This window comes from Chelon labrosus (assembly GCF_963514085.1).
Source record: "Chelon labrosus genome assembly, chromosome: 12".
Taxonomy (NCBI): Eukaryota; Metazoa; Chordata; class Actinopteri; order Mugiliformes; family Mugilidae; genus Chelon; species Chelon labrosus.
In genome coordinates this window covers 20,150,543-20,173,774 of record NC_140345.1, presented here as the reverse complement: position 1 = coordinate 20,173,774, position 23,232 = coordinate 20,150,543, and the positions used below count along the sequence as shown (strand labels likewise).

General features: G+C 40.4%; 1 protein-coding gene across 1 annotated transcript in view; it reads left to right on the top strand.

Moving 5' to 3' along the window:
- The first annotated feature begins 16,350 nt into the window (after window positions 1-16,350).
- Window positions 16,351-23,232, top strand: part of LOC311497434 (myelin basic protein-like) — a 49,566-nt gene continuing 42,684 nt past the window's right edge. The window contains exon 1 of the mRNA XM_084557746.1: window positions 16,351-16,610. The gene's annotated coding sequence lies outside the window, so the exon portion shown is untranslated. The remainder of the gene's footprint in view (window positions 16,611-23,232) is intronic.

Below are 23,232 nucleotides of genomic sequence, written 5' to 3'. Positions count from 1 at the left end.
ACCTTATTTTGAGTCTATAGTAAATGCACCAAAAGTGGTGCATTTACAGTAACAGTTCTCAAACAATCGGGATCTATTATCCATTGTTGCAAATAGAGAACAGGACTCCTCTTTGATTGTTCAAAAGTTTTATTAAAATCCTGGGAAGATCCAACTGAGATAATCCCCAAAACCCACACATACATCGAACAACAAAATTCAAATCAGAATTGGGCAGTTCTCCAGCAGTTTTTTGACCAAAGCTCCCTCAGCGCATCCCCATTCCCCGGCAGACTTGAAGGGTCGCGCTCAGGCCCAAGTTGAGTTGTTGATGACAATTTCATGTGTGACCTGTTGACCTCTTCGTGGGAAATCTACTGAGCCGGGCTTATGGCGCTGCCTTTCAGTCAATACACGTTACCAAAGCGATATCGCCATAATATTTATCTCCTGTGTCACACTGGCAGGTGACACTGACAAAACATGGGCCTGAGCGAGCTGCCAGACGACCCGGGCCAAGCGCAGTTAATCGTCCAGTGCGGTAGTGCAAGAGTACAGTTATATTTATTTGTGATTCATTTATTTTTCCCACCCTCTGGGTAAATTATTAAACCGTAACAGTCGAGTGAACCAAGGCGACGCCTTGAAATTGCTTGATTTGTCCTCGAGGCAAAAATACCCAACTCAAATGTGTGCCACTTATTCAATCAATAAATAAATAAATAATTAAACAGGAATGCTGCAAATCTTCACAATCAAGGATCTGCTTTTGTTTGGATTGTTTTTTTTTGTTTTGTTTTTTTAACTTGAATGCTTATTTGATTTTCAAAGTTCTTGCTTTTTTTTTTTTTCTCCCATCATTCGACTAATCATTGAATCCACAAATCTTTCCGGCTCTAATTTTCAGGGACTACTCATAGCCACCTCGTTGCACTGAAATACTGTTAGATGACACATTTGTCGAAAGTTGCCGGAGTCAAATTCCTTGTATGTGTCATACTTGGCCATTAAAGCTGATTCTGATTCTGATTCTGATTGAATCTGAAGTGAAGGCACTGCCCTCCTGCATGCTCAGTCATCTACTTCAGTATGTTGACAGATTAAAAACCACGAGAACATGAGACACCCGACCGAGTTGGACAGTATGGTTTCGTAAATCTATAGTAACTGTAATAAATGCAACCTTTTTTCGTCCAGTTGGGGGCAGCAGAAACAAGCAGTGAACACAACACAGACAATCATCGCCTATTGAGTTGATAACTCAAGTTTGCTAGCAAACGTGCAACAGCCATAGAGTCGCACCAACATTTTTTGATCACCCTGGAGATGGAACGGTCACTATTCACTGTCTTTTGGTCTCTGCACCTCTTCTGGGACGTACCCTGTGAACAAACAATGTGTTTTTGGCGCTTCTTCGGACGGTTTTGGTTCTCTATCCAAAAGTTGGACGCTGCCTGCAGAGCTGAACAATTAATCCGCAGAAATACAGAAATCTGCAAAGCTGAAAAGGCGCTGCAAGTTCAGCTGACAGCTCCCACCGCATGTTCTAACCTCCCACTTCCTCTTCTTTTATAATTTCAGCAAATGTAACACACAACACCGACTGAATGTCAGAGGCCTTATTCCAATACAACCCTGCAGAAAGCTAGAGCCCAGAAAGTCCATCTAACTCGACAACAAACTTTATTTCGTTCCACTGCCTTCTTGTGACATAGTTCATAACGCAGCACAGACTGATTTGTAGAAAGTAACCTTTTAGCCATGAAATGGCCCGGTTGGACAACATTTCCTCATGGATATGGTGATTGCTTCCATGTCACAAGGCAAGGCACTATTCAGTGTGCATTGTTTGCCTTCCGTGCTCCCCTGCTGACATCCTTTGTATTGGTTCATGTCTCATTAAACTGTTCTGTGTCGGACAATGAAACGGGCACAAGTTCACCGAGCTTCGCCGGCGGCAAAGGCGACGGAGCCGAGAGACGTAGATGAGGACGGGTCAGGGTGAAACAGTTCAAGACTTTCAGAGACCGCGCGCTTGCTCCGTGCTCGCTGTGGCTCGCGGTCGAGAGGAACGGCGCCGACAGCTGACGAGGACGTGAGCGGGACGGCGAGCGCACTCACATCTCAACAGCCATTTGTCTATTTGGACGTGATTGGATTGCATGTAACCTCTAAATGATCAATGCAATTGTTATTCAAAGGTCAGACACACAACAGCACATACAGAAAACAAATAGATAATAGGATACTGTACTGTAATACGATACAACATTTTGTACATCATAAGTGTTGTAGACTGGACTTTCCACTGTCTCTGTTATATTCCATATATATTGGTGTTTCTAAATGTCATACTTAATTGTTTTATTTATTTAGACAGATAGATAGATAGATAGATAGATAGATAGATAGATAGATAGATAGATACGCTTTCATTACTGTTTTTTACAACCTGGGCCTTATTTCTAGCATAAAATACGGTTGTTTACTCACCAAATAATTGGATCAACGTAGATCAATATAGCGGGAGTGACAGGACACCGAGATGCAGCCTATAAACCTACAGACTGACCTACAGACCCCGGATGACAATAACAGGTAACTCCGGACTTAACGGGGAATAGCACTAGTGTATCATAACAAAAAATTTGGCAAAATGAACGTGTTTCGCAGCAGATAATGCATTATTTAGAGGCTGTGTCTCGGTGCCCCGTCACTCCCGCTGTATGGATCTACGTTGATCTAATTATTTCCTAAACGAGTGCAAATGACACAGAAGTTATATGGGTGAGTAAACGACCGTATTTTATGCTAGAAATAAGGTCCAGGTTGTAAAAAACAGTAGTTCCCCTTTAAGCTGTAGTCTTTATTACATGCATACTTCTGTTCTATGGCTGAAAACAGAATTTGCTTTCATGCTATTTGTTTGTGCAACAAACCCAATTACAGGCGTAGACTGGAACCCCATTTGTTCGTTCAAACACACACACACATTCATGTAACACATTATTCCACAGATCTGCAGGTGGCATTAGCATGCTAGCAGAGGCAATCACGTCAGAGATCTTGAACTAATATTGCAGGATAACCACGGGTGTATTAATGATTTAATGCATTCCATTTAGGGGTCCTGATTTTATGCATTGTGGCTCACTGTCATGGCTCACAAGTCAGGATGTCTGCTGTGAAAAGGGTCTATTGGGCATGCAAAAAAATTCCAGGCTTCCAATCTGGGAGCCCGTCTGCCATCCTCTGATGTCTTAGCCATATGGATAACAGATCATGACTATCCGGACCAAGAGTTCCTGTCAAGTTATCTGCTCATTGTTAAAAGTCCAATTAAGCAACCTGAAACGCCCGAATGACTTTGGAGTTAAGGTGAGCGGACAGTCGGCGGACAGTCGGCACTCACTGAACAGTGTGAGCGCAGCTGGTGCGCAATGTGGAGATGGACTCGATATGATCTACCCTGAAAAAGAAAGACAGTTAACTTGTGCGGTAAGCATGCAGAACACAGACTGAATAGAACACACATCTGTTATATAATGATTGCCTAAACTTGGATGGTTTAAATTTAAGATTGGATAAACTATGGGTGATCAATAAAGAAAGTATGATTTTGTCTATATCAAAATAAGTGTGGTTCCCGTTATGATTATTACTATATGTGATTATTAAGGGTAGGAAATTTAAGTTTAATCGAATGCATTTGCAGTTTATCAACTCAGTGATATGATTGTATGATTTAAAGGAGGATTAATCAGAACTAAGTTTATTTAAATGCTAACATAGGAGGCTGGCTGTTTCTCACGGACAGACAAGTGGTACAATTTTAATGGCAATACAAAGCGTGAACTTATTTGTTTTTTTAATATGTGTGGGTATTTGTTCCTATGTTAAATGTATTTTTTGCTGCTCTGAAATTGAATCAAGACTGATAAGAATGTACACATTGTTTAATGTCACATAAATTGCCAAGGAAAGGCCTAAAAATGGCCCATATAAATATATGTAGTATTAGAAATAAATTAGTTGAAGTGGAGAACATAATCTTATCAAATAATTTTCATATTTTAGCTGTGTCTGAAACGCATTTAGATGCTACATTTGAGGACACATCACTGATGATAGAGGGGTTTAATATTTATAGGAAAGACAGAAATGCTTATGGAGGTGGGATCTGCATCTATGTTCAGCGCCACCTACCTGTAAGAATAAGACATGATTTAATGCAAACTGATATTGAAGTTCTTTGGTTGCAAGTACACTTAAAGCATCTCAAGCCTATACTTATAGGATGTGGTTACAGACCCCCCAGTGCTAATTGTGAATACCTAGATATAATGTGTGAAATGCTTGACTCTGCCTGTTGTACTAATTCTGAAGTATATTTTATGGCAGATATGAACATAAACTGGGAGTCATTATCCTGTCCAATGAGAAGGACATTGGTTGATACATGTGCAGCTTCAGGACTGACCCAAGCAATGAATAAACCAACAAGAATTAGCTTTAATAATGAAGGCAGGAGAGTGGCCACTTGTATTGATCATCTCTATTTAAATACACCTGAGATCTGCTCCAAAGCTATATCTATGCCCATAGGATGCAGCGATCATAATTTAATTGCAATAGTCAGGAAAACAAAGGTGCCCAAAGAAGGGACAAGAATAATCAAGAGAAGGTCATTTAAAGCATTTGATGAAGAAAAATACGTAAGAGATGTTTCAAATGCTAAGATATCAAATATTCTATTGCTTGAAGATCCTGAAGCCGCCTTTAAAGTTTTTGATGATACATTAACTGGTGTTATAGATCATCATGCACCTGTGAGGAAAGCCACAGTGAGGACTGTTAACTCACCATGGTTGGACAGAGAAACTAAAGAACATATGATTGAAAGAGATCAGGCAAAACAGATTGCTTTATCATCTGGTATTAAATCAGACTGGCAAATTTATTGCAAATTAAGAAATTTTGTTACAAAGTTAAACAGGAGGAGGAAAAAAGAATATTATGATAATATGGTTCAGGAAATGAAGCATGATAGTAAAAGATTATGGAGTACACTAAATGTTTTAGTTAAGGGCCACACTAAGTCTTCACCATCTTACTTAGAAACTGGAGGAGAGTTCCTGACCAAACCCAAGGATATTGCTAATCATTTGAATAATTATTTCATTAATAAAATTGACAAGTTAAAAAGTACTGTACAGTATAGTGACACTGACTACACACATAGACTAATTAACCAAATAATGGAAGGTAAAGAATGTATATTTGATTTCAAGACTGTTACAGTTTCGAAGGTTGAGTTATTATTAATGAATTGTAAAAATAAGTCACCTGGGGTTGATTTTCTTGATGGAAAGTTATTGAAACCTGTTGTTGGTATTGTGGCCCCAGTTGTAACACATATAATTAATTTATGTTTGACTAAAAATATATGGCTACAAGGATGGAAAATTGCAAAAATAATACCAATTCCAAAAAATAAAAAGTTGCAGTTTTCTGAGTCGAATAGTCGACCCATTAGTTTATTGCCAAGTTTGAGTAAAATCATGGAAAAAATTGTGTATGAGCAAATTCAGTCATATTTTTCTAATAATTGTTTATTCACGGATTTTCAGCATGCTTATAGGGAAAAACATTCCACAACTACAGCTATGACACAAATGTTAGATGACTGGTGGAATGAAATCACGCAAAGGAAAATGATAGGAGCTGTGTTCCTGGATTTTTCTGCAGCGTTTGACATTCTGGATCATGAATTATTATTGGCAAAATTGAAACATTATGGGTTTTCATCATCAGCTGTGTCAATGATTAAAAGTTATTTGAGTGAGAGATGGCAAATGGTTTATTTCAATGGAAGTGAGTCAGACTTAAAACAAGTCAGACATGGAGTACCCCAAGGAAGTTGCCTTGGACCTCTTTTGTACTCAATTTTTACCAATGATTTTCCTCTGGCATTGAAAACAGCTCACATGACAATGTATGCTGATGATACAACAATTTATTTAGCTGAAAGAAATATTGATGGATTAAATAGAAATTTAAGTGAAGAAATGAAGTTGGTTTCCGAGTGGGTTAACTGTAATAGATTAATTTTGAATGTGTCAAAGACAACTAGCATGGTTATTGGATCAAACCATTCGCTGCGTTCAAGTCCAGAGCTTAATGTCATGATTGGTAATCAATTGGTTGAACAAGTTAAAGAGGTGAAATTATTAGGAGTCGTCATAGATTGTACATTATCATGGGATATGCATATTAAGAGGATAATAACCAAAATTGGAAGCATTCTTTTAATGATTAGGAGATGTTCTAAATATCTAACAACACAAATTACTAAACAAGTCATTCAAGCACTGGTTCTGTCTCATATGGATTATTGTGCAGTTGTTTGGTCCAATACCTCACTAACTAACATCAGAAAACTGCAACGGATACAAAATAAAGCAGCACGTGTTGCACTTGTGTGTGGAACAAGGTCGAATGTATGTCGTATGCATGCCAGTCTAGGTTGGCTAGAGGTTAAACATAGAATGTCATATTTGTTGATGGTTTTTCTCAGAAATATTATAACAACTAAAATGCCATACATTTTGTATAAGAAATTATCTTTTAGTTCAAACATACATAATTATTCCACTAGACATGCTGCTGGAGGTTATTTTATCTTACCTAGGGCACTCTCTCAAGGTACGGTATTATATAGAGCCATGAAGGATTGGAATGCCCTTCCAAATGATGTCACACAACAAAGAAATATGGTAAATTTTAAAATGAAATTAAGAGATTATTATTTTGAATGTAATTTCAACCATCAGTAGCCTATTTTTTGTGTATTTTTTGTGTATTTGTAAATTGGGTCCTGATATTCATACTTTGTGGTGGTTCAATGTAGGAGCAGGTAATATATTTTTGTTTTTATGTATTAATGTGTTGTGTGTTAATGCTTTGTAGATGTCATGATGATGGAAAGACCCCAGGAAGAATAGCTGCTGCAAGTCAAACGCTAATGGGGATCTAAATAAACTAAACTAAACTAAACTGCGGCACTTTATAACCACTCTAAAGACTTTGTTTGAGGTGTTTTCTCGGCAAACGTGACAGCGTTCCTCCTCTTTTACTCTGCTCATAGACTGTTTACTTGCAGGCAACCTAAGCCCGCTCGAACAAACACAGATCGATGCGTCCCTGGCTCTGGAGTGAAGGAAAGCTTCTGGTGCCAACATTGGCAAAATCAGTAAGCTTGAATGAGACAGCTTTGGGAGAATTAGTCAAAATTGACCGGGTAGTTTTAACTTTTTGTGAGCTGATTTTGTGTCAAGCTCCGAAAATGCTGAAATTTAAACCCTAACCGTGCATGGTGAGTTATTCTGTCAAACTTCTGAACAGAAAGGAACTGATTTCTCAGTTTTCACAAAAGTAAATTAAACCTTTAAACAAGGTTTACCTTTAAAATGACATCAGAATTGATATTGTGTCCAATAAACTGAAATTTATGACAGTACTAAGAGAAAAAAACACATTATAGCTTGTTATTCTTTTTTCTATAAACCTGTAAACTATGTATTTTAAGGATGTTCTATGAATATCTTCCACTAGATGCTGCTGTTTTCTATTGATGCAATTAAAACTTTTTTTTTTGTTTTCTTTTTTTTTTTTAATCCAGCTGCAATGGGGATCTGTTGTCTGTCAACAGAATGCCCGGCGCTGTCTTCTGGCACTGATCCCCTCGCTGCGTGCTCAGTGGGTATCCATCTGTGGAAATAATGAGAACACTGCATTAGCCAGTTTGATTTTCAGAAAGTCACGCAGGTTCATCTCTTTGGTTTTCAAACCGCACTTGCGTATGGCAGCTCCAGCTCCGTTTGTGGGAATTATATCATATGACGTCAGTTCCACTCAAAGCTGGATTTTTGTGCAGAGGGCAGAGGATGCAAATTAGAAAAGCTGTCTCTGTTGAGTGAGTTGTCCTGAATTCAATCAGGCGTGCTGCACATTTTTTGCCAGGAAGAAAGAGCTGGAAAAGTTTAACCGTTAGTGTGCTGCTTTGACAAATGACGGCACAAATGATAAGGCTCTTATCATTTATTGAAGTTTGTGCTCAAAGTATTCAAGTCTTTTGGATTCTTTCATAGCGTAACTGTTACAGACAGTAAGCAGCCACGCCACGGCTTCCGGCAAACCTTGAATTGTGTGTGAGCGTTGAGACTGGCACCGCGTTGGCCTTTTGACAGCCTTAGTGCTATTAAGAATCTTTTCCACCTCGTGAAGAAATGCATTCAGAGGAAACTAAACCCTTCCATTTAGTTTTCTCTTTCTTTTATACTTCGAGGTGAACTCTTGTGGCTATTCAGGATTTCAGCAGCACACATTCTTTATATCCGAACCACATCGCCATAGCTATCAGCCTCACCAGTCAGACCCTGCGTGAGATGAGAGTCTTTGTGTGAATGATTTGTATTTATTGCCATGCCCGCCCGTGGTCATGGCTTTGCTCCGTCCGCGAGATGCTATCTGCGCTTTTCCCCCCCTTTCTACGTGATTAAACCTAAAAAGGGAGAAACAAGGCGATGTTTAATATCCATCGGGTATTTTTGGAGATCATTAGCCACATTTATAGAGATAAGGGCGCGACTGCTCGTAAAATGAGCCGGAGTGACCTTTGGGTGGAAGTCCGGGACCTTTTCTTTAAAGCGCAGTTTTCAGCAGCTGAACATTCAAAATTAACTTATGTCAGCATTAGTACGTCGAGATAAGTCTCATATTTAAATTTGAAAATGAAAGGTCGCTGGCTCAATTACTTGGACGCAATTTCACCCTTCCAGTAGCCACTTAACGCTCGGCCAAGGTGACCAAGATCTAACTTAAATAATAGTTTATCATTATTACGTTTTCTTTATGTTCTAGGTGTTAATCAAAGCCTAGTTAGAGGCAGCTGGAGGCCTGATGTTACGATTGGGTTGCTGACCATATCCTGAGACAAATAAGTAGCTGTGAGAAAGAGAGAAAGAATAAAAACACAATTCCCACGGAAAAGTACTGGCACATCGCAGCTTAGCTTCACACGCATCCAAAACATTCCCTCTCCTGAAAGGCTGTATACGTATGGTAGCTGGAGGACCTTCAGATTACATCTAAATAAATGCTTTTCGCTACGGCTGGAAGGAAAGCCATCTTGCTGGTGTATGCATGAAGACTTTCAATCAGGATAATTACCTCCCAGACAAATACAGATGACAGCAAGACACCTGGATTTATTTCTAGCAAGTAATCAAGCAAAACATCCAGCGATACATAAAAACATGAAATCATGAGAATGTGTCTGTAACGGGCCTCTAATTCACCATCTGTCCTCGTCTGCAGCTGGTGACAGCAGACACCCTGCGTTTTTCTTTTTCTTTTTTAGTTATTTTATGTGAGTTATGTTTTCAGACGTTAAATGAGGATATCGAGATTTCTAGGTCAGGGTAAAAGAAATATGACCCCCTGCGCTTTGCTAAGCGATATGCACACGTTCACTCAACGCAGATACATACACGACAAACAACTCCCCCTTCCTCTGAGTTACTCTGATGGATAATCCAAGCTGTTTTAGGCCCATTACCTCAACGGAGGCCTGCCTATTTCCATGACAACAAGTTACTGTATCTCTGTCGAGATCGGCCCAGGCTCTAAGCTAATGGGTTATTATTATATGACTGACAATGTTGAGTCATTTTCTCTGCCTTGGGCTGATCTCCCTGCTAGGCAATCAGACTGTTGATTCTGCCAATAACCCCCAAACCCATGCTTCCCAACCCCCACCGCCACCCAACTCCCACAAAGCCCAACCTCTGCAGTCACAAACACTATCCGGAGCTCTAAATCAGGATGGATTGGACCCAGTCCTCCCGGATACATTATCACAGCGATTTGATATCTCCGGCCATTGCAGCATCATCATATTACACTCTCAATTCTGATCATCTTGAAGCAGGATAACTACGGCAGCAGGATAAATAGGATGAACATTTGGCTGGAAAAATTGTCATGAGACAACCTTTGACTGTTTAACCACTTTATGATTAAACAGTGTCAAACCATTCTGATCTGTAACGTAGCACAGCAGAGAGTGGCTGGGAATTAGCCGTTCGGCTATCGGCAAATTGATGGAAATCTGATGGAAATAAAAAAAATGAAATGAAATAGGTAATGTAATTAAACTGGTAATCCCAAGTGACTTTTTATTTCATGAGATGAGTGGATAGACATCTTAATTTGGATTGTGAATACCTGGGAATCTAATGACGCTCTTAACTGTTCTTTCACGTTAAACTAAGTTGGTGAAAATGGTCACCATTCAAGTGACAATCTCAAATATTTCAATCCAGATTAATTTGGGGGTGGTTGTAGTTGCTGAAGGCAGCAAAACAGAATAAGTCTGTGAACAGCAGGACACAGTGAAAAGAGTTGGTTACCTCAGCGGGACGTTGGAAGTGTGCAGCTCCTCACCTAACCTTCTTGTTCCATTACTCCCTGAAATATTTCACACTGAGTCAAAGAATGCCACACATCATTGTTGTCTTGTTTTGTAGTCAAATGTTTGATTGGCAATACCAGTAAGCATTTATTTAACTGGCAAACACACTGTATTCCCTGCAACTACTTCATAATCAAAGCCAACTTCTGTTTTACCTATTAAATGGTTTTAATGCGAAGTTGCAGAAGTAATAAATGCATAAGCAGCCATCAATGACCCCCATTAACTAACATCTGATAGCAGTATAGCATTCTGCATTTACATACTGTTGTGATATTGTGCCTGTCCTCTGTATATGACAAGTAAAATATTCATAGCCAAAAGAAGGGACCACTGTAATGTCTAGGTTTAGTCAAAAGAAATAGACAGACTTTATCATGCTGGCAGCTTCTCGGGCTGAGATTAGATTTATTTTTATTTTTTTGTTAGATGCAGATCTCCATCAAATATGAATAAAAACATTTTATTTTGTAGAGGAATTGTGGTCGCCTGTTCCATCTGTGAGGTCTGCCATTAGCTGTGCAAGATTTGGCAGGTGATGAAAGTAAAAAAACAAAAAAACACTATTCTCTCATTGCTAAACAGCGCACATTTAATTCCATGATGCAGATCGATGGCATCTTGCAAGTTGCCAGCAAGGTGTGGAAACTGCTCGTGTCAATATCACTCAGGAGCATCTTAAGGACAACACAGAAATTGTTGTAAAAATTGCATTTCTTCTAATGATGCATTTAAAAGAAGTATTGATTCCTAGGCTTACTTAATTTATCTTTTCACGTCTCTGTAAATAACAACAAATAGGATCTTGCACTAATGGCAGTTATGATCTGTTGGTCCAGCCCATTCCCAACTAGTTTGGTAGGACTGGTCTACACTTTATTTCTCGCATCTTAATATTTTATATTTTTATGTTTTATCTTTTACTGGTTGTTTGTTATTGTTGTTTGTCTGTCTTGATCACCATGACGTGTGCTGCTGCTTTTCTTGGCCAGGTCACCCTTGTGAAAGAGGTCTTGATCTCAATGAGTTTTTATCTGGTCAAATAAAGGTTATAATAACAAGGACCCACTACTGCGTACGAGTACTGCGTCCCTTCAGCAAATTGCCCTATACCTGCCCGCCTCGCATTATCATTTACACACATTTACACCCAAAGGGTTGGGCTGGGTAAATAACTAGCTGAGAAGGAAAAACTAAAATAAGAGGTGTTAATAGGGTCTAAAAAGGGTTCACAGGCTTTATGGGAGGCCTTTAGGGAGTTTCTCAAAGCTTCTTAAGCCTAATGCACTACATTATCTTATGAATTCATCTATCATGAATGGGTGGAGAACGATGTGTCCATTTAAGAAAAGTACGCCTGCTAGCAAGAGTCCTTAATGCATTAATGCGTTGTGTGGCTTTGGGTATGTTGGGCATTGAAAGAATTCCGGAGAGAGCGGCATGGAGGGGGGGTAGGGTCGAAGAAAGCACAGTTTGAAGGCAAATTGGTGGTGGAGGAAAAAAAGTATATTCAGCAGTTCCCTTGAGTTGAAAAACTAAAAAAAAAAGGATTGCCTTCTGGGGATAAAACCAGTCAGGAGAGCATTTATCAAGTCAGGCGGGACCTTGTGAAGACGTCAAGAGAAGCTCTCAGCCAATATCTTAAAGTCTTCTCGTTTCCGTGGGATTCCATCATATTGTCGCCTGTGGTTGTCTTTTTTTGTGTGAGGATCAGTCTAAAGGCACAAGTTGTCTTAAAATGGCTGACAAAAGAGATTATTCGACCGCAGATTTGCTGTGTAATTTATTATTATTTCAAACTGAAAATCAGATAACGAGTGTTAAGTAATACTACAACACATTGGCTGTTTGGATCATATATTGTATGAAGCTTAGGCGAAAGTTCCACAAGGGTTCATGATCTGTTCGCTTCCGGTAAATGTGGGTTGTTGCTCTATTTTCTTATCTCATCCGTTTTCCCATGCTGTCAAAATCAGTCTGTCCACAATTCCGACCACACCACTACTTGCACCCAATGAACTATTTGCCCGACTCCCAGCCAATCATTCCCTCATCCCTGTGCCTTAAAGCCACTGTCATTCTGTCGCTCCATCTGTAGACTGTCCATTGCACAACCCTCCTCCTCTACATCTCCACTTCCTCCTCCATGGTCATCCTGTAGGAGTCTTCATCAGAGGTCTTCTATACCCCCTTGTCAACTTCTTCTTCACCGCCATCACCAGTTTCTCTGGGGAGTCATGTCCCTATCTACGTGCATCGTCCGAGATTTAGCTTTATAATGCCGAGTCATGGAGGCGCCAAACTATTACCTTGCTCAATAAATGTTGTATTTCACCTCCTTGATCTCTCGTTATTGAAATAGGGGTTATTGATTTAAAGGCAAAATTGGTCAAATGCCTTGAAAATCTCAGAATAAAACAAGAGCCCCTTTTCAATGCAAGAAATGTCTGAAGTGACAAAGGTATGTATCTTGTAGAAAGAGGAGTGTCCCCTTAAATTATTCTGAAGATTCTTTAGTCCACATGTTTACACACTGGAAATTTGACCTTTGCATTTAAGTCATGAGCCACAGTAGGCAGCTGTTTGCAGCGCCCAGGGGATACCTTTGTTGGCTTCAGTGGCAGTGCTCATCCTTTTAATGTTCCAGGAAATGAAACAGACATTTCTGCCATTCACTGACATGGTCCATTAAATTGTATTGTTACCTGAGCAGATAGGAAAGAGAGATGAGACAGGAAAGGGAGGTTAAAGGAAACAAAGAACAGGGGATGAAAAAAGAAGGCGTTCAGAAACACGTGCACACATTCACCCACAGACAAAACACCCTAATCCCAACGGGAACTTTAAACTTGTGTATCTCCTTGGATACTTTCCTCCTAACAGGCGTCAATGTGACTTTTTTCCTTCAATGATCACTCTTCCTGTTACACTGAACAAACCTTAATCAACAATTCAAGGTTGCACAGTATAAAGAGGATCATGTAGAAGGAAAAAACAGTGGTGCGGTACACCACTCTCAGTTATGAATTTGTCTTGGCAGTAGTGCCAGGTTTCAGCTCCGTAATCTGTAGAGTGCTTAAAATCAAATATGAGTGCACTTAAAGAACCGCAGTTCAAATTCTCAAAGATGCGCACTCACATGAACAATGCAATCAATTATGTGCTCCACCATATCAGTTTATAACAGCAATGAGGAACCGCCAAAAAGGCCCTGCTGAACAGCAATTCATTTAGTTTGGGGATATACCAGCAACCTGAGATAAAGGTAGATGACATTGGAAATATCAACATGAGAAAATCACAACATGAGTTTGGACTTAAACAGTAGCGGTAGATCACGAAGACGTTGTCAAAAGTCACCTTAAAGTGGTTATCTATGTTTCCAACTCTGAGAAATTATTTTGTGCCTCCAAAACAGTTCTGACTTTTTAGAGATTAGACATGGGCCTTCTGAGGGTGCCCTGTGTTGTCTGGCAACAGATAGTTGTTAGTGGGGACTTTGGGTTCTGTGGGTTGAGGGGAGGGGCCTCTGTGGATCATCCCACAGATACTTGATCAGTTTGGGATCTAGTGAATTTGGAGGCCAGGTCAACACCTGTTCCTAGGAACAAGGAGTGTCATTGCTATGGGGTGGGGGTGCCTGGTCTGGTCTAGGTGGGTGGTACATGTCTAAGTAACATCCACATGAATGCCAGGTCCAAAAGTTTCCCAGCAGAACACTGCATTGTCACAAGATGTTGTTTACTTCTTCTGTCAGTGGTTTTAACGTTGTGGCTGATCGGTGTATGCAACACATTGACTTATTCTGAATGTTAGAATAAAACCAATGACAACCTAACCATTGAGGTTTCACCCTTTGCAGTGTTGTCACAAATGCAATAGAAATGACAAAATCAAGAATGTAAACGGCTAAATGGGTTTCACCCGTCATACCATTGATCCAGTGACGCATAAGAGGCTTAGAGTTTTAGCGATGCAACAGGGAGCTACTCATAGTAAAGCTATGATATAGTAAAGCTATGATATAAATGTAGTGGACTAAAAAGTTCAATGTGAAGTGAAACTGAAAGTATAAATAGCACAACAAATGTACTTGATTACATTTAGCAGAACATGACAAAATACTGTATCACATGTGTGCAAAGTGTTTTATTTGACATGACAAAAGAATGCGTGAATATTTATTTTAACACGTTTACACAATTGTACTCAAAATGATTTAGAACATGTCATTTATCAAAAAGTATGAACAACATTTAATCATTCATCAAGTAAATCCTATTGCAACCTATTCCTGTAAAACAGTGTCCTGTCTAAGCAGGTAGTGTAGCAGCAATCAAAGATTTAGATCAAATGTAAAATGTCTGTAAAAAAAATTATAAATAAATAATAATAATGAAGATGCAATGGTGCCAGAGCGGTTGTGATTTAATTTTTTTTTTACCAATTTACAAACACAGTCTGACATCATTTTAGTGGGCAAATATGCTCACATATGATGACAGTCATCTTCCAGTTGGCACTAGCTGCAGGGCAGCAAAGATAGTGTACAAAGGGCATCCATATGGAGACCCTGCGTGAGACATGGGTGGCGTCCTGTAGGATGGACCATACGTATGGCATGACGGAGCAAGCGTTCAAATGTTCTGAGGAGGTATGTTGTTCATTAGAGTTTATATTATAGAGGATATTACATTATGCGGTATATATAATCCAGTATGTTCCAATACGACATATGATACATGATATACGATACGATACTGAATACGATACAATACAATACAATGGGATGATATGTTATGATATATGATACAATATGATATTCCATTGAATCTTATATGACATAATATGTGATACAGTACGAAGTGATACAGTATGATACGATACGATACAATACATATACGATACCTTATGATATATGATACAATACGATTTTCCATCGTATCGTATGTGATAGAGTACGATGCGATACAGTATGATACAATACGATACATGATGTGATACGATTTGATACATTATGATATACCATACAATACGATACGTTATGATATATGATGCAATGATATATGATTCCATTGTATCGTATTTGATACAGTATGATACAGTATGATACAATACGATACGATATGACGATAATACAATGGAATGATATATAAGATACTGTCGATATTATGATCTGTTACGATATATGATACGATATTGCTACAATTTCCCCACTGCGGGACCAATAAAGGCTTCTCTTATTCTTATTTTTTCTTATTCTAATATTCCGTTGAATTGTATTGTACGATACAATAAGTAATGATATAACATGTGAGACTGTCCATATTATGATATGATACAATATGGTGTGATTTATGGTGTGATGGCCACATGGCTTGTGGCTCAGCAGATAGAGCGGGTTGTCCACAAACCACTGGGTCAGCAGTTCCTCACAAGGACCTCAGTCCCAAGTATCTTTTAATCTCAGTAAAAGCACTACATAAATACAAGGCCATTAACCATATTCCTTGCTTTTAGAGACCAAAGACTATATCTCTCTTCCTCAGCAACCTGTTGGTGTTTTTTTAGCAAGTCATTGACCCACTGACTGTCAGTACTTAAGGAACAGAGTGTCTCCGAGTGAGCAGACCCTGCAGCTAATTGAGTAATCTCGCGTGTTGTGTTGGTTAAGATCACCGCAGCACTACCACGGGCGTTCATGAAACCCTCCCCACGACGAACCACGAGACACTAATCATGCTCAGACGTGCACCAACGTGCCTTTTTTAGCCCACATTTCTTGGCGGACTAAGGCTACATTCCGCCCCACCCCTTGCAAACAACATCATCACCACCACTGTACCTAAATCAGGAAGCACCGACACGTTTTCTTTTCCTTTTCTGTTTTGTTTGTGTTGTTTTTTTTTCTCTCTTTCCTCTAACGGGAGACACCGTGGTGATTCCAGCAACGGCGCACCATAAAGGGGAAAAAAGGCGTTATTGTTGCAGCTGTCGACGACCACCGTCGACCACTGGCGAGAGAAGACTGACAGTTGGTTACATCCAGTGCAAGGCTCAGCTGTGGATGCATTTGACACAGACTAAACGGAGAAGGGTACGTGCACTATCGAGCTGGTTCTAATTCACACATAAAAAAAAACAAACAAGCAAAAAAAAAACAAATGTGTAAACACAGATAACACACGCGCGCGTCGACGCCTCACGGTCGTTTTACTGCTTTATTTTTCGATCGCAGGTTACGTGGTGTGGCGATAGTAAACATGTTATCCACGTCGACTTGTCTACGGCGCGTAACAGCTTGCCGTATGGAAACCTGCAGAGAATAAAATATGCTCGGAATGTGGTTTCCGCGCTCGCCCTTGTCTTAATACCTCGATACAAGAAATTGCAGTTAAGTGTCGTTCAAGCATCACTGTCACCAGTCCGTGTCACTGCGTTTGTCATGTGCTTTGACAGGGGTTGCCCCCACCGCTAGCTCTAGTCTACAACAACCGCCACCCTCCCCGCTTAATGTCGCGCTCCAATCCTGGTTAACAAATTGAGCGATTTAACGCTTCTTCGTCTGCTTCTCACATAACACACACTTTTCGGTGACTTTAAAGCTTTCTTCTCAGTCAGTAGGTTGCTCTTTTAAATTCGGCGTACATGTTTTGCACCAAGGAGGCGTAACCTCACAGATGTCATGGTTTATTTGAATTACTCTATGCAGTTTGCTACCGGAAACCTCCGGTTGTTTTTTGTGACTCTGCAGCGCTGAGCTAACGTGGAAAACAGCTTTGTAGTTTAAACTAGAACTGATAGGTGGATCATGAGTATGCCGAATTTACCTGTAGATTAGGTTGACACTTTTAGAGTTGTAAACCGTGTTGACGGAGGCTTGTGAACAGGCCCCAAAGGCTGCCCCCTTTATATTGGAAGATTTTAAACCGAGATTCTGCACCGTCTGTAAGGGCTATAAGAGAAGGGAACATGTCATTGTTGGCTTCTACCCAGCAATACCCACATTTTTTCTTAAACGTTATCTGTTAGGAACCTGCTGGTCAATGCACTTTGCAGAAATTCTCCACTTATAAAATTGCTTCAACTTTATCTTGGCATTAGTCATCAAGTGATCAGTCTTACATGCATTGCACTACCTTCCCAAAGAACAGCATCATTGTTCCTTGTGGTTTAGGGTTTTAATGGGGTGCAGTTTTGTCTTTACCAGTGGACAGACTGACCTGCTGGCTTTCAGGAGACTGAAGCATGCAATGTAAACGCCCAAGGAAAATAGGTATTACATCACTCTGCATCCTAAGGTGAGGACTTGTCTGCAGTGAGCTCCCCTTGTTACCCAACTTTACATAAAAACACTGAAGGCCTGCGTCAGAAACCATACGGGCCTAAATGAACAAAACAGTGAACACTGAAACCATGGTGAAAGTGCAGCAGCATGTGCAGCAGCTTAAGATTCATTGATAAGCCTTTAGCTGCGTTTTTTTTTTACGCTTTGTGAGTCAAAAGCACGACTGGGGTCCAAATCTGTAATCAAACGTTGACTGTCTCTGCCATGCACAGACTATAAATAAAGCACTCACACATGAGTGGCTGCTTATGTCTGAACTGCACTGATTTGTTAAAGCCTGCCGTCCTGAATGTCCTCTAGAAAGGGACCTCTGTGCAAGATAACCTCTGGCTTTATTTGATATGGATTACTTGTAGTTTTATTCCTCGACTTTTTCTAGCTTCCTTCAGATGATGAAAAGCTCAGGGATTATCCCGTCAGCAGTGCAATGAAATTTCAATATCACGCAGACGTGTTCACAGCATTGCCACATAACATGACTTTACTACTGTTTTCCTTTTGATACAAACAGAAATCTCGGTCGGATATTAAAACTTTATTACCAACTATGCAATGTTTATATTGACATAGTGAGATGCCAGCATCTGCAGCTTAACCTTCACATAGTTTGAGAAGAAAACTCTTGTTTGCCTTTGAGCACCTGAGCTACGAAGGCCGTAGGAATACATTCCTTTGCGGTTCATAGATTTGCCTTGACCAGGAGAGAGAATGCCAAGAGGTTTGCTGAAGCCATCACGTGGTTCATGTGGCATTCCTTTGTGTTCATGAGCGTGCTGCATGTATGCCAGCCTACAACTATAGTTTTGCAAACCGTTAAGCAATAGTCTGGTTTGGTGTTCTGCCAAAGTTTTCCATCCTACTCACTTAATTTGTGCATGCATGTGCACCACTTCCACATACTACATCTGTGTCTTACAGGTGATACACTGAGGTTAGTCAACTTCCGTGCTTGTAGACGCACAAACTTCCTCTCATTTCTCACTTCCCCTCCTGCTTGCGCCTGTTCTTGGCGGACAGGTTGAGTCACATTACCTGCTACGCGAACACCTCCTGCACAACAGCACTGTAGTTTTTGTTAGTTTTGTCCAAGGCGTGGTGCTGGCAGTCAGCTTTGGGTTCATACTCTGACAGCATGTCTCTTCATCCACACTGGTGTCGCAGCCTGCAAAGTGTCAACTCCTTGTTGCGATCACAACAGATGGTAGAGTTCAATATTTTTTCCTCCAGTTCCAAGCTGAGAGGTTGTAGCTTGGGTTATTAGACAGAAAAACCCAGGTGGCAGCTGCTGTACTTCTCCATTGAGAAGTGTGTGGAGCCTACTGTTCAAGCCCTAGGCTCTATCAGTAGGACACCCCTGCAAGAGACGAGTGTTGTGCTTAACAAAGCAAAACAAATCTATGCTGGAATTACCAAAGCAATAGCTATACGTAGCATTTAACCCAAAGGAGTGTTATTTCTACCTGGTATTCCCTTAGAGCCACATGTGGTCTTTCTAAGAAGTCCCATAGCAGAAACGTATACGCAACAACGGCTGCATATGTGTCTATTCAGCCACGGCCTTCCTGTGTCTGCAAGAATAGGATGGAAAGTGTCACAGTCTGATGTTTCAGTCAAAGAAAGAACCACTCATCTGGACAAACCACTGAACTCTGAGACCAATTATACCATGCTAAGAGGGCAGGCAGCTAAGAAAAAAGCGGCCTTGATATTTCAGCCGGACAGTTGGAGCCCACAGGCAAGAATTGCCTCTCTCTGTAGTGGAGCTGCTGTAATTCAGCCAGCCGGTCACAGCTGACTTGTCACCAAACTGACAAAATTCTGACTTCTCCTCTAGCCTGGTCCCACATACTTCTGCCCTCAGTTATTTTATACAGTGTTGAGCTCAAACTGCGGAGTTGGTGATGGTTATGATGATGAGACGATGCTGGGATGATGAGTATAATGCATTGCATTTTGCCAGTCACTTGTGTTGATTAACTGTGTTTAATTACCGCCCACATAGTGATCTTCAGGTTGAGTGGTTTGCCAAATATGCAGATGATTCCTGCAAATCCAGAGAAAGTCAACCTTAAAAAACACAAACACAAGATTAATGTCTCTCTCCTGCCAGTGGTTGGCAGTTTAACTAGTATTGCACCTTTATTTACATCAACTGATCAATCTGCTGATTACCTTTTCAATTAACTGAACTATCTGGAAAACTGCAGAAAATCCCCATCACTGTTTGTGTGATACTTACACAAGTCAACTAGTTGCTTTGCTTAGTATGACGAGTAGAAACAAGTTCACATTTTCTTTATTCGTATCTGATTGTCACACTTCATAAGTCATATGTTAAATTTACATTTTAACTTTTTCAGACGCCCACTGTATGTTGATTAACTGCCCAACCTTTGTAGCTCTAAAGTTAACACATTTCATGAAGAATGCTAACACGTGGCACTCTTTCTACTAATATTTGAAGCTGATATTAATCAGAGGTTCACAAAAGTAGATTTCACATTTCTTATGACCTTCTGACAGTTTTCACAGGAAGATAACTGTCTCTGCCGCATTTTATCTGCCGGGAAACTAAGCTAATGTTGACGCCAATGGTTCATGTAACATTGTAACTATGGACAATTCTTTTGTGTTTCGAAATTACTTGTTTGATAAGAACAAAGCTTATGACTTTTCATTTTAACATAATCCCGTTATGCCTGTATAGATGGCACTTATTTCCATACTCTATGCTTGAAAATGTCATTTTAATAGTTTTATTACTTTTATCTACTTTTGGCAATAGGCAAATGAAGATAGCGCTTCTGGAATTTAATTGTATTTTCTAAATTACCCTAAACTTTGTTAACATTCAGGCTATCAAAATTAAGCTTTCACAGAATGGGGAAATAAATTGCACGTGCTACTAGTGAATAGATTGTTTGTTATGCTTTTGTTTTTAGGGAGATTAACTAAAATAATTAATGGTTTTTCTTTGTGGCCTTTGGAAGGAATACCTTTGTTAGCTGGTTAGCTGGAAGTGTTAACCTTTGCAAGTTATGTTAGAGCAAATAGACCATATAATTGTGTCCTGGTGTTACTGCTTTGTTTGTGGTCTTAGAAAGCTAAGGATAAAATATCTCTCTTGCTACTGACCTATGCATACTGATTTGATGGGTGGATGCTATTTTATTGTTTGGGCAATTGCTATTTGGTAACTGGTAACCGATTTTTTTGTCGAAGATTTCAAAGTAGCACAGAAATAGGAAAATTGGTGGGTGTGTTATGTGCGTGGGTTTGAGTAGGTGTTACGGTTTGGGACAGGCTTGTTTAGTAGCAGTGATCCGTATCCTATACACCGCATGGCAGCCTTGGAATGCATGAAACATAATGCTTGAAAAACCAAGTCAGGGCTGAAAGAGAAGGAGAGTGAAAAGAAACGAGGACACTGAAAGCAACCGGGCTGGATGTCAGGCTCGGTATTCGCTCATTACTGTGCACACAGACGCCCTCCCTCAGGGACAGATGTTGACCTCTGGCCTCAAATCTGATGTCAAGTGTAGAGTACTCTCAGTGGTAGATAGGCGGTGGATCGCTCATCTCATCACTCGTCCCTTGTCTTCCACTCACAGGCACACGCACAGGCGCATTACGTAATAGACTCTCCCCGTTGGGCGTAAGATGGTGCAGTCACCAGGGAAGCTGGAGGGTTAAAAGAAGCCGTTGTCTGTCGTGCACAAGAGCAAACTTTAAGCGAAACAAAGAGTCCAAGCAATGGCAAACAGACACACGCATGTTCCAGCCACTTACGGCTGTGGTGGTAGACAGAGAAAGGTTTTTGTCAGCATCTTGTGCAGCGATGTGCCTCGCAGGCTTTTTTTATTAAATCAAATATGCATGCCGTGGTCGTAGAAGCTAGATGAGTACATGGCTGGTAGGGATTCTTAATTCTACGTTTGTGCGTGAGAACTGCATGTGAGGATGTGCACAGACTGGTTGGCCGCCTTTTGTGTACCCTCCACAGAAGAGAGGTATTAATCGTTTGTCCACACAGAATGATTCAGTGGAGAGAGCGACACGGGTCGAAGAGCTGTAACATGGATGCAGAACAGGCTTGTTACTGAGAGTAAGCATAATAGCTGCAGCCGAGAGGGGACAAGCCGTCTAATGTGCCAGTTAAACATAATAATGTGCATTTAACAATATGTCCTCATGCATAAATTTCAGGATAGGTTGATGGGGGCATTAACCCAACGACAGGTTTCACAAAACCAGGTGGCAACTCTCTGGGGGTTGAAATGAAGCCAACACGGAAAATGGCAAAATCTGTTCTAGTTCTTTAAATGAGCACTTGAGTCTGGAGCCAATAGTGAGTCAATCCTCACAGACCCCTATGTTAAAATGCCCAAATTTACATCAGAAATAACATGTTTACAGAGACCAATTTTGGACTGTATTGCTAATTTCCCTGTTCTTCACAATTGGAAGGATTCATGAATTTCTTTTAAACTGAATTGCTGTAGCGGTCTGTCCTGTCTCAGTTTCACGCACGGGCTAGGGTGTTTTTGAATTGTCATTGTTAAATTAGTGGGGTTAGGTGGAGGCAGGCATTGCCTAGATGGCGGCAGACAGTCGGGAATTCTATGGGTGATGTCTTGGAGTGCGATGTCAGTGGCGAAAACACATGTCCTGTGTCGGATCAAAGAGCTTCAGGTCCCATGTCAGACCAACAGTCTGTATATATATGTATAACATTTGTGAGCCGAGTAGTTGATTAGTTTAGCTTATCATATCGCCCGGAAGCAAGGAGAAGCAGATATCCTTGGTCTAAGATCTTCCTTTTAAACCCAACTGTCCTATTACATCGCCTTTGTTTTGGGTCTGCGCTTAAAGAGAAATGTAGAGGCTCACAGAGAGATGTTTGGTTTAAGAGGAAGTTATGTATTGGAACAATTCCCTAATGGATACGGCTTGCGGTCACGTGGACACAAGTGTTTTGAAAGTTGCTGCACCCCGATGTTCACCGAGAAATTGCTAAAACGTGCACCACCATCAGGGTTGGGTCAGATTACTTTGAAATGTAATCGATTACTGATTACAGATTACATGGCAAATTTTGTAATCAGTAACGTAATCTATTGGATTACCCAAAACATGTAACGTAATCTGATTACTTTAGGATTACTTTTTACACAACTTGTACAAGACATACACAATCTTATTTTCCTCTGTCTTTAATTCAAAGTTGTGGCGATTTTGCCAAGTACTGAACGTATTTTTGCCGACTGGAACAGGTCTATTCCCAGATAGCAAGAGGCTGGCGGACCACCGTCAGCCCACTGGGGATAGACCTGGCAGTCCGCTGGAGTTTTGCTCATCGGTTCACTGGCGG